Consider the following 12668-nt stretch of genomic DNA (forward strand, 5'->3'; position numbering starts at 1 on the left):
TCAGGATTACGCAAACAATACAAAGGTGCGCGTGAAGTGATATTTACACTAGTGCACATACGATTTTTATTAACTCGGTTAATTCTAATTCTGTTGATAATAAAAATAGCTATCCCACCCACTCACTCTAAGTTTCAGGACAAATCTCTGTTCCTTCAAAGAGCCACATAAACAGTGGCTGTCTCATACGAAGTTGGAGATGAGTATGATGTTCCGTTTCTTATTTAATGCTGCACTCGGCAATATTCCAGCTATATGATGGCGGTCCGTTAATAATCAAGCCTGGACCAGACAATCCAATGATTGACATCATGAGCATCGATCCGCGCAATTGGGATGTGATGACGTGCATCAAACAAGTCAGCGAGCCTGACCACACGATCCCGTTAGTCGCCTTTTACGACAAGCATGGGTTGCTGAAGACCTATTCTACCCCGGATCTCCACGGGTCGGAAATAGGTGTCAGTGGGAGTTTAGGATTTTGTTTGAGTTGACTTCCTGTATTGTAGCCACGGGACGTATGGTGCCTCAGTCAGTCGAACACACAGCATCGGTCCTCATTATATCAGACAGGGCCCTGGTAACTACCCTACAGTCTGGCTAGCAAAGTCGCGGCATGTCAGTAAGCCGGTTACTTCTCCGGCAGTGTCCACCCGTGAGATGACCCGTGAGCTGACCAGTGTGGTGCCACGAGGTGTGTGTCCACGCGTACACTGCATGTGTCAACACTGACTGTTTGTCTAAGGGTCATTATGGCCGTATATACACCCAGCGTCAAACAGCAACTTGTTGACCTGGTAAGGGCTTCTGAAGTGGTGAGTTGGCCTCAGCCTATCGTTGTTTCGCCGTATTGGGGACAATTCGTTTAATAATGTGGAAGGGCCGGGGAAGGAGGGGCTTGTGCCAGAGACAAACCATTGATATACGATCCTGCTTCAAGACATAATTATATCTTTTCCTATGAAATATATGTACAGCAAACCACGGTTACAACGAACTCAAATGGATCACTAATTGAAGTTCGTAATAACCGTAGTTCGTTATAAGCATCTATACAGCATATACACAACAAATGGCAGAGACTAAAAAGTGACTACTAAGTTCGTTATTTCGGTAAGAACTGACGGATATAACGAACATTTTTTTTGGTTCTGTCTATTTGCTACATATATTCCGTAGATTTGCTTATAACGAACTACGGTTATAACGAATTAAAATTAGTGGTCCCTTTGAGTTCGTTATAACCGTAGTTTACTGTAAATGTAAAACGCTAACGCAAGGGACTAACGGTTTCGATTATCCACTTGATATTTGAGAATCAATACTTTATTGTATAAGTTCAGTGTTCGGGTCAGCCTCTATTAACTTATCAGGCTCACAAGTATTTTCAAAATCGTGATATGAGATCAGGTTTTTGTTTGTTTGATGGTTGGTCAACACTGCACTCAGCAATATTCCAGATATATGACGGTGTAAATAATCAAGTCTGGACTAGACAATACAGTCATTGACATCAAGAGCATCGATCCACGCAATTGGGATACGATGACACTCATCAACCAAGTCAAATCTCAAACCATATATTTCCATGAGCATCTTTTTCAAAACTTTGTTTTTGTTTTCACGTCTGAAGGAGTCCGAAACAATGGGTCTAACAAAGCATACAATACACTTATCTATGTTGGAAAATACTGTGTCGACAGATTTGTTCAGTAATCCTTGTATTGGATCTGACAACAAATTCAAGTTTGTTATTATCCCATACATGTTACGCGTAATGTCGATTAATATTGTATTTTGCTGATGAAGCGGTCGTAATTTTAAGTTGTAAGGCCGCAAAGCGTTGATGAGGTAATAACACTGTCAACTACACTAACAACTAGGGCTGGGACGAGTCCAAATTTACCCGGGTACCCACCCCCTATTACCCGACCCTACCCGGGTAGCCACCCCCCTATTACCCGACCCTACCCGGGTACCCACCCCCTATTACCCGACCCTATCCGGGTACCCACCCCCCTATTACCCGACCCTACCCGGGGACCCACCCCCTATTACCCGACCCTACCCGGGTACCCACCCACCCCTATTACCCGACCCTACCCGGGTACCCGCTGTAGGTCTCAAGAGATAGGTACAAAATGTCTGATTGGGAATAGTTTGACCGTAGACCTGGACAAAATGTATGAAGATACATGTATAAACGATCTGGTCATTCATACACTGAAGTTGATCTTTATTCAAACCTAAAGGTGAGAAGGAATTGGAGCATGGTCACAAAGAAATGCGAACGTTAGTGGCTTGTAGTGTAACCATATTCAGTTGTAGATCATTTTGTCATTAAACAATATATCACATGACTTATCACAGGTCCGTGTAGTCCCGAGGGCACCCGGGTCCTTCTCAGTACCCACCCGACCCGAGTACCCGAGTTACCCGCCCCAGCCCTACTAACAACGTTTACACACAAGAAGGTAGACCCACCCAAGGGCGAATCTGTTCCAAATCTTCCATTCATTATATGAACATTTCAAACAGAGCCTTAATTGAGTAGATCCCTCCCCAACCTTTTACAACAATTTAAAATAATCTACATCTGAGCATATAAAGTTAGGGCTGAAGAAAGTATACTGAGTTTACTTTTTATGTAATTGAAAATTGAAAGAACTATAGTAAAATTGGGTTTTGTGTATTTAACCATCACGCATTCCTGCAACAGCAACACGTGGCTGGGTAAGTTTGAGAAAATCAAACTCATGACATAATCAACTGAGGGGTATGTTTTTTTTCTGCTCCTCAGTATAATTGGAAAATAATGTTTACACACACTGTGGAGATTCTTCAGGTATGTTGTCTCACGAGGTTTGGATCACCAGGACGAGGTGTTTGCCTGTTCCTGGGCATAACCTGCAGTAATCGTATCACGGCGCTGCTCCCTATAAACGATTTTAATATTGACTTGTTACTACACAGAGCTGCGAAGGGCGGTCGGGTAGCCTAGTGGTTAAAGCGTTCGCTCGTCACGCCGAAGACCCGGGTTCGATTCCCGACATGGGTACAATGTGTAAAGCCCATTTCTGGTGTCCCCCGCCGTGATATTGCTGGAATATTGCTAAAAGCGGCGTAAAACCCTACTCACTCACTCACTCACTCACTCACAGAGCTGCGGACTGTCCCAGAGTATTTCCCTAATAGATCCCCGATCCTAATCTGCATTGCACATGATATGCTTCAGCAAAGTGCAAGCGGCGCGAGCTAAGGACAAATCAAACATGATCAGCTGCCTTTAAATACGAGTACTATATTTTAGGTCATGAATTACATATCAACTTATCGAGCTGAAAACTGGACCGGTAAAGATTTCTTGATCCTGCCAAAGCTGCGTACCCAGTCGATGATATCAAGTGATAAGTACATGGAAAGATGCATTATCGAAAAAGTAAGTACACATATTTGACGGCACGTGTTTAAGGAAGCGAATCGTGTTGCAGAATTCATGGTTTAAGTTTTATGTACATTATAACAGGGATGTTAGCGAGGTACATGTATGTGACGAATCGGGAATCTATTAGGAACACATCAAGTCACAGACCTTTGATCAGTTTAGCGACAAATCAATGTCACAATCGTTTACTGGGAGCGGCACAGACATACAGTGATCTCTCTACACGTATGCTGTTGTAAAAAGCGAACGCTTTAACCACTAGGCTACCCGACCGCCCCGCACTCGGCTGCAAGTGAGGCTACGAGGTTTTCTCTCGCTCTCGCTCTCGCTCTCGCTCTCGCTCTCGCTCTCGCTCTCGCTCTCGTTCTCGCTCTCGTTCTCTCTGGCATCTTTTAGGATGTCCACAATACGTATGAGTCAAGTCATGTCACGAAAGTAAGGTCACGTCATGTAAGTCACGTCACGTCACGTCAAGTCAAGTTAAAGATAACATACAACATAACAACAAATCCGAGACTACGGCGAAAACAATCAGATTTGAAACACAAATTTCTTTAATGTTTTGATAGCTCCATTTCCCGGCCGCCTTGACTGTGACGTAAGCCTGCTTTTGTTTCTTCAGCTATGGGTGGAACGAGCATTCATTCAAACAGCCATCTGCGTAATGTTACCCCTGCGTCGCAGGGCCATATGACACAGTTGAACCAATCAACTCAACTCGAAAGGGTGCACGGGAATCACGCACGCATGAATACGGTGTTAGCGTTGGGCGTCTCAACGTGCGTGATTCGAGTGGAGTTGATTGGTTCAACTGTGTCATATGGCTCTGTGACGCAGGGGTAGCATTATGCAGATGTCTGTTTCAGTGAATGCTCGTTCCACCCGTGGCGAACAGGTCTGGTTGTTGATGAAATATAGTGATAGCTAAATAAACAGATTTTTTATTCATGCACCGATTGACTTTAAATGTAATATCCAGTTATGTATGTCTGTTTAATAATCTCATACCAACTTTGACTGGAGTAGGTCCGATAGTTTTTTTCAGATAATGTAGTAAACGTCGGTACCTTAGATTACCTTCCAGACTATACCCCAGTTTAACGTGAATACCCAGCTCAGACAGTATACTGACTCCGAGCCGACCAGTCCTTCTTTTCGCGCCACCGACAGGGTAACAACAAGTACTATCTTTCAACGTCGTCTGGTAAGACGCGGCCGGGGATCGAACCCCGGACATTCCGCTCTCCGACCGGAAGCTCTACCACTAGACCACGGGGGCGGTCTTAAACTGTCACAACGACTAATCCGTTTTAAGTTTACACAGAAAGAAACGTCTGTGTAGCTCTGGCAGCCGAATATACTGGTAGCTAGGATGGTGGCTGCAAGTTGTATCTGTCGTCAACGGAGACAGAAAGTTCACAGCACGTCTAGCTTAATACCTGCATTGGGTGTCTGGGTGCATGGGTGGGACGCGATAGTTCTACTTCAACAACTTATGAGTGATTAGTCTCTGATAGGCAACAACGGTGAATGCACCTGATATAAGGGGGAGGGGGTGGATTCGGAATAAGGGGTTGTGGGGATTGGGGGTTAGGGTTTGTGGATTCGGAGTAAGGGGTTGTGGGGATCGGGGGTTAGGGGTTGTAGGCATTGGGGGTTAGGGGTTTGTTGATTCGGAGTAAGGGGCTGTGGGGATTGGGGGTTAGGGGTTTGTGGATTCGGAGTAAGGGGTTGTGGGGGTTGGGGGTTAGGGGTTTGTGGATTCGGAGTAAGGGGTTGTGGGGATTGGAGGTTAGGGGTTTGTGGATTCGGAGTAAGGGGTTGTGGGGATTGGGGGTTAGGGGTTTGTGGATTCGGAGTAAGGGGTTGTGGGGATTGGGGGTTAGGGGTTTGTGGATTCAGAGTAAGGGGTTGTGGGGATTGGGGGTTAGGGGTTTGTGGATTCGGAGTAAGGGGATTGGGGGTTAGGGGTTTGTGGATTCGGAGTAAGGGGTTGTGGGGATTGGAGGTTAGGGGTCTGTGGATTCGGAGTAAGGGGTTGTGGGGATTGGGGGTTAGGGGTTTGTTGATTCGGAGTAAGGGGTTGTGGGGATTGGGGGTTAGGGGTTTGTGGATTCGGAGTAAGGGGTTGTGGGGATCGGGGGTTAGGGGTTTGTGGATTCGGATTAAGGGGTTGTGGGGATTGGGGGTTAGGGGTTTGTGGATTCGGATAAAGGGGTTGTGGGGATTGGGGTAAGATGAATGTAGTGCTGCGATGTTGCTTGAACATTTCCTGATGCCTGCAAGAAGTTCCTCCTTTTGTTGTAATATTGCTCCGTGTAATACAACCTTCAGTCTTCAGAATGCATTCTCGCAATATGATTGGTTGGTTGGTTGGTTTGATGTTTTACGCCGCACTCAGCGATATTCCAGCTATATGACGGCGGTCTGTAAATAATCGAGTCTGGACCAGACAATCCAGTGATTTATATTATGAGCATCGATCCACGTAATTGGGATCGATGACCTGCATCAACCAAGTCAGCGAGCCTGACCACCCGATCCCGTTAGTCGCCTCTTACGACAAGCATATTCGCCTTTTATGGCAAGCATGGGTTGCTGAAGACCTATTCTACCCCTTCTACAGACCTGTCTCCTACAGACCTGTCCTCTATTTGCGTGTCTCCTACAGACCTGTCTTCTACAGACTTGTTTTGGCCATAACACTGAATGACACATTGTTGACACAGCCTTTGTTTACCTCTGGACTGTGATGGGCACGTGCATCACAGTAGAACAAAGGACATTGTGTCCAGCGACGTCAGCACAACAAAGACATGCTGCTCGTCAACAACGAATCTTGACATTGACTAGCGAGTAAGTAAGGAAAATATACGACATTTATAAGGTATTTCGTCCTTATTTCGTGGCCTTAAAACGATGGTCAGTACTGGGTGATTATCATATTGAGCATGAGATTTGTATCAGTGCTTAAGCATCGTGAAGGGGAAGTGGTATATTCTGAGTTTCCAAACAAGATGATGACAACCCTTTTCATATTCATTAGAAATAACTGTCAAAACCAGACTTGATAGTACGATTCCGCCCATAACATTAGCATTGGTTAATGAATCACTATCAAATAGTCATGGTACCAGGCGTTCGCGGAAAGGTGAGCGTATCCTGTCCCGCCAGTGGAACCCGTCACAAATACATACTAAGGCAAGTCAATTGTTCACCTAAAAATACGCGTGAACGTACACTGTATAGTACAGGTCAAAATAGGGAATTCTATCGGACATAATTTTTGTCACTGATGTGTCAACTTTGGAAATGTCCTCTACATGTCTACTATAAAACTTTCTGAAAGCTTACATATTTTAGGAATATTTATATCAGGAGATAAACATTCTTTGTAATCAATGTTGAACTAGATCACCTTCCTCGCACAGTTATAATCACTGTAGTAATTATTGACAGTGCGTATTTTTATTGAAAAGCTCAATCTAACGCATATTTCACTCGAGTAAGTATTTATGTATCATGTTCGGAATTGAATCCTTCAAATTGGCTCTTTTCACATAACTTCATCATCATCATTTATTGTATTGAAAACCTCTTACATATTAATCTATAAATTATGATATATTCAATGGGCATTGTATTCTCTTACCGAAACTTACAGAGTACGATACGACAATAACAAATCTATATAACAAATAATTATAATGATGAATTCAGAAGTGATTTTTTTTATTGAAGCGACAAAGCCATAACTATTATCGCAAGCAATGACTCTTAGGTATCGAAGGTGTTTGTCACCACTATGTAATATATTTCCTAGTAATGATAATGAATGTAGATGTGATATTATGCAAGCGACAAAACCATTTTGCAAATAATAAGTAATCTCTGCTAAAAGCAGCGCCCATGGCGACCGTGTCTTCATTATGTAATACATTGCATAGGTACGTGGAAAACTCATATATCTTACCTTAATACAGTACAACTCTCCGTGGTATTCTGCAGGGAACGTTGTCCTTAAGAGCGGCGCGGATAAATATCTTATCTTGCACTAAGGGCCCACGTGTGTCTAACTACATCGAAATTCATCCCCATTCACGACTTGACAGTTTAATGCTAAATGTCGCCACTCTAACTTTGTATTTAATCACATTAACGGAGATATTTAACTGCTAAAAAACAGGTGCGTCGACGTGATACGTGAAACTTGACGACCTTTGCCACCCAGCACGTGGGCTATTCATTGCAACACAACAGTCTCGGTCTTGCCTCTTTGCTATCGTGTGTGACGTCATCACGGACGCGCCTTATGAGAAGTCACGCAGCGATAGTTAAGCCAGAAGCTCTGGGATATACAATATATTTGTATCTATCGTAAGTTGATTATTGTCAATGAATTTGATTCATTAATTTAACTACGTTGATTTCTGTACATGACAAGGTTGCGGTAAACTTTGTAATTATTACTGAAAGATTGCTGAATCACCAAAAACAATAGCATTGTCGGAACAATGTGGTTGGTTGGTTTGTTGGTTAAACGCCGCACTCAGCAATATTCCAGCTTTATGACGGCGGTCTCTAAATAATCGAGTCTGGACCAGACAATCCAGTGATTGATAACATGATCCACGCAGTTTAGATCGATGACATGCATCAACCAAGTCAGCGAGCCTTGACCACCAGATCCCGTTAGTCGCCTCTTAAGTCTTACAACAAGCATAGTCGCCTTTTACGGCAAGCACAGGTTGCTGAAGACCTATTCTACCCCGGATCTTCACGGTTCCGGAACAATGTGACATCGTATTCGGTTGGTAAACACATAAAGTTTTAGCTTTTTAACAGAATGACCTGTGAAATTCGTATAAAGAATATATGAGATAAAATGCATTGTCGATCGTAATATCGCGACAATGAAGAAATACCTTCGAGTATAATATAGCGACTAACCACGTGACCGAGCCAGACCATCCGACCCCAGGGCTTTCACCTATTCCCACTCGACGTCCACACAAATAATAATTACATATTGAATATTATGGATATAAGTTGTTGGTGCTTTTTTCTGCATACACGGTGGAATAGATAAAAAGATGATGTCAATCACACAATGGCAAAAACGTCAATAGTCACTTTAATAAAGTAGGCACCATTTGTGGATAACAACTTCTTTATTTACTGTAAAGGCCACATTTCGGTATATATCCTCATACCATTGTCAAGCAAGATTGAATGATGAACATGGTACAGAATATATATAGTAGGTGGAGGATTAACACTGACAACAATGCATACATGAGAGAGATGACAAGAGTAGGTTAAATAATAGCAACAGGAGGAATATTGGGTTATTTTCATCATTCAGTCTTGCTGAAACTAGCTGTGTAAACCTTAACTCTCTGCATACGCAATCATTTATCGTGCTGATCCCCAGAGTGAGTGAGTATTGTTTTACGCCGCTTTTAGAGTATTCCGGTAATATCACGGCGAAGGACACCTGAAATGGGCTTCACAAATAGTACCCATGTGGGGTCTTCGGCGTTACGAGAGAACGCTTTAACCACTAGCCCCAGCCCACCCCACACACACACACCACACACACACACCCACACCCTACCCCACACCCTCCACCCCCGCCAGATGCAACCGTTGTTTAGGAACCGTTGCTGAGGAAGGGTGTATCAACAGAAGAATGTACGTCATTTCAGTTAACCAGACCACTCAAACAAATATGCTGCAAGCTAATCATTGTAACTCTTTCATTGCTCGCCATTATTGACATGCGTGTCCATATAAATAAATAATAAACATATATAAACAAACGTATCAGGGCGCCACCGTTACAACAACTTGGCTGAAAACGATCATAATTACAATCTTTAATAAGTTCGATACCGTTTACGTCTCGCTTGTCATCATGTATTATGATTGCGATCAATTCAATGTTGTCGATAATGCACATGTTAGTTTCAAAGGACATGTTTACGACAACGTTAAGTAAGGTATCGCAGTTCGTTCGCGAGATGTAATAATAATAATAATAATAATTGTATAGCGCCAGCTTTATGACGGCGGTCTGTAAATAATCGAGTCTGGACCAGACAATCCAGTGATTGATAACATGATCCACACAGTTTAGATCGATGACATGCATCAACCAAGTCAGCGAGCCTTGACCACCAGATCCCCTTAGTCGCCTCTTAAGTCTTACAACAAGCATAGTCGCCTTTTACGGCAAGCTGAGGTTGCTGAAGACCTATTCTACCCCGGATCTTCACGGGTCCGGAACAATGTGACATCGTATTCGGTTGGTAAACACATATAGTTTTAGCGTTTTAACAGAATGACCTGTGAAATTCGTATGAAGAATATATGAGATAAAATGCATTGTCGATCGTAATATCGCGACAATGAAGAAATACCTTCGAATATAATATAGCGACTAACCACGTGAACGAGCCAGACCATCCGACCCCAGGTCCTTCACCTATTCCCACCCGACGTATAATAATAATAATTGTATAGCGCAGAATCCATATCACTAGGAGACATGCTTAATACTCAAATTCAGCATAATGTGCATATATACAACAGCGAGGGGACAGTTAGATTCAGTTGTAGCGTCCAAAAAGGTCCAGACTTAAACACAGTGATACCGGGTTCACCTTTGAGGCTGAAGGGAAGGGAGTTCCAGAGAGAGGCGCCAGCATGAGAGAAGGATGTGGCTAAGATTTATCAAGTGGGTTTTGAATCCCCATCATGTTCCAGACCCAGGGATCAGTGTTTGCGCATCCCCTCCCCCATTCCTTGCATGTGAACTTTATTACACCCAGACGCCAGCAGCGACATTATAGGTACTATTCAAGTACTCATGACCCGAAATGTATTACATATAAACACCATTATAATGTCATAAACATCTTTTCAGAGCAGTCGAATCAGGTAAAAACGCAAATTCTAGAAATTTGTAAGCATTTACGAAATATTCTTTACATGTTTTAACTTTATCATGATGATTCAACACATACTAGATACGTTTCTTTCATGTTCCTAATCTCAGATTATTAAGAAGCAATTTCACTTTAAACATATTGGGTTTAAAATGCCAGTATTTATGAATCAGTTGTTTACTCTCATTTTCAAATGAAGGACAAATAACCAAATATTGAAATTTGTTCATCTCTAATATCACCTACATGGAAGAGTGGCATTTTCTTTCACTCAACCGTAGTTTCCTCCATCTGCTTGTAAATTATGACTAGAGGAAGATTTGAAGATTTGACACTTGCAGCCGTCTAGGATTGCTTGTTGATATAATTTAGATCATCCCCCACTATACTGCGACATAACCTTGACTTTGATATAACATTTTGTGATATCAATTTGTGACTAGGGCTGATTTCGTTACAAATTCGACACACCTTGATGTACTAGAGTACATACAACACATGCACCCATCACTCGTTCAGACACCTCTTTCACAACTCACAACGGCAGACAACTAGGCGCCACATGTAACACAATAACGAAGTATTAAACACGAGGTTATAATGGATTTGGGTATGAGGGAGTGTATATATCAACTGGGTCGTATCATCATAAGCTCAGTCAACTACAAAGGTTGTTTGGGCCGAGACGAATGTATTTCTTAACGTCTTTCTTTAATTATAAGCGGCAAATATCTGCACTTGTACACAGCAGACCACATTGTCGTTTATTTATACCTTACTTTAATCAATAGGGTAAACAAACGTGTTTATAGTGTTCAAGGGTACATTATATACTCTTCAAAAAAAGAAACTTGACACTGACTTTCAAAATGTAATATAATGCGATTGTTTCAAAATAGGACACAGAAACCATAATTGAAACACTGTTTGAAGATCAATTTACACAATGTTCAAAACATTAATCGTGTCACCTAGACAGACACACGTACACGATTCAGTTAATGTCACAGGGGTAAGGGGGGCACGGGTGGCCAAGTCGTCTAAGGCGCCGCGATTCGCTGCGAGTTGCGTCCCTTGGGCACGCCAGAAACCTATGATTGTGGGTTCGAATCTCGTGCTCGTGGGTTTCACGGAAGTGGTAAACGTCCGAGACCTGCATCACTTCGGGCTCTCCTCCCACATTAAGCTGACACGCCGTGATATAACTGGAATACTGTTAAAAGCGGCGTTAAACCCAACTCACTCACTCACTCACTCACAGGGGTACAGAAAATGTCAGTATCGGTTGTGCCCACCACGTGCATCAATCACCACTTGACACCGACGACTCAAAGATGCAATCAAGTTGTCAGTAACACGCTGTTGGATGTGCTGCCATTCATGCTGAAGTGCATCAAGAAGCGCCGGAAGTGTTTGGGGCGGTGGATTCCTTCTGCGAACGCGTCGATCCAACTCGTCCCACAGATGCTCAATCGGGGACAAATCTGGTGACCGGGCTGTCCAAGGTAATGTCTGGATATTGTTGTGGTGTAAGAAGTCCTGACAAACACGTCCAATATGCGGTCGAGCGTTGTCCTGCTGGAACTGTGGTTACAGGCCGGCAAAGCCACATTTCGATATTAGATAGCCCAAATCTCTGGCATGAAGGCCCCTCCTTGAACCCAACTGGTTGTCACGTAGTCCATGAAGGCAGTCACTTTAGGGCCAGCAGGAGAGTCAGCAATGGCATCAAGCCACACATCATCCACTTTGTCATGAGGTACTAGAGGGAGGGCAGCAGCTCTTCTCATCAGCTTCTTCACCTCCTCATCTTCCTTATAGTCCATCACCAGACCTTCTTTCTGCACCCTCCTCCAGATACATTGGGTGAAGTGAAAGAAACACCCTCTAACTAATGTCCCAGGAAATACATCAGTCACGGCATTGTGAGCTGTACGTTCAAAGTCCAACTGAATTGTAAGTGGGGCAAACTCTAGACCTCCTCTACTAGCAAAATCGCATAGGTACTGAAACATGTTGACATAACACTCTTTTTTTCGATTGGACAACAAACAGTAAACTAATGGAAACATATGGCCAAACACCTCAGCATGTAAACAATAAAGCTGATCAAACAACTTGAGACAGGCATAAAATGTACCATCACAAAATACAATGTCTGCAGTACACAAATGTCCAATGTTCTTGTCTGTAGTGAAGATGAGGATGGCGTCACTAACACAGTTTAGGAACCGGTCGCCTCCCTCAGTCTGGGAGAACTTCTCCTCCAGCTG

At 43.2% G+C, this 12668-nt stretch overlaps 1 protein-coding gene across 1 annotated transcript in view; it reads right to left on the reverse strand.

Moving 5' to 3' along the window:
• Nucleotides 1–7521, reverse strand: part of LOC124119327 — a 59416-nt gene extending 51895 nt beyond the window's left edge. Inside the window, exon 1 of the mRNA XM_048383241.1 lies at nt 7419–7521. The gene's annotated coding sequence lies outside the window, so the exon portion shown is untranslated. The remainder of the gene's footprint in view (nt 1–7418) is intronic.
• Nucleotides 7522–12668: the final 5147 nt, after the last annotated feature.

This window comes from Haliotis rufescens, unplaced genomic scaffold (genome assembly GCF_023055435.1).
Source record: "Haliotis rufescens isolate VD_foot unplaced genomic scaffold, xgHalRufe1.0.p SCAF_46, whole genome shotgun sequence".
Classification (NCBI taxonomy): Eukaryota; Metazoa; Mollusca; class Gastropoda; order Lepetellida; family Haliotidae; genus Haliotis; species Haliotis rufescens.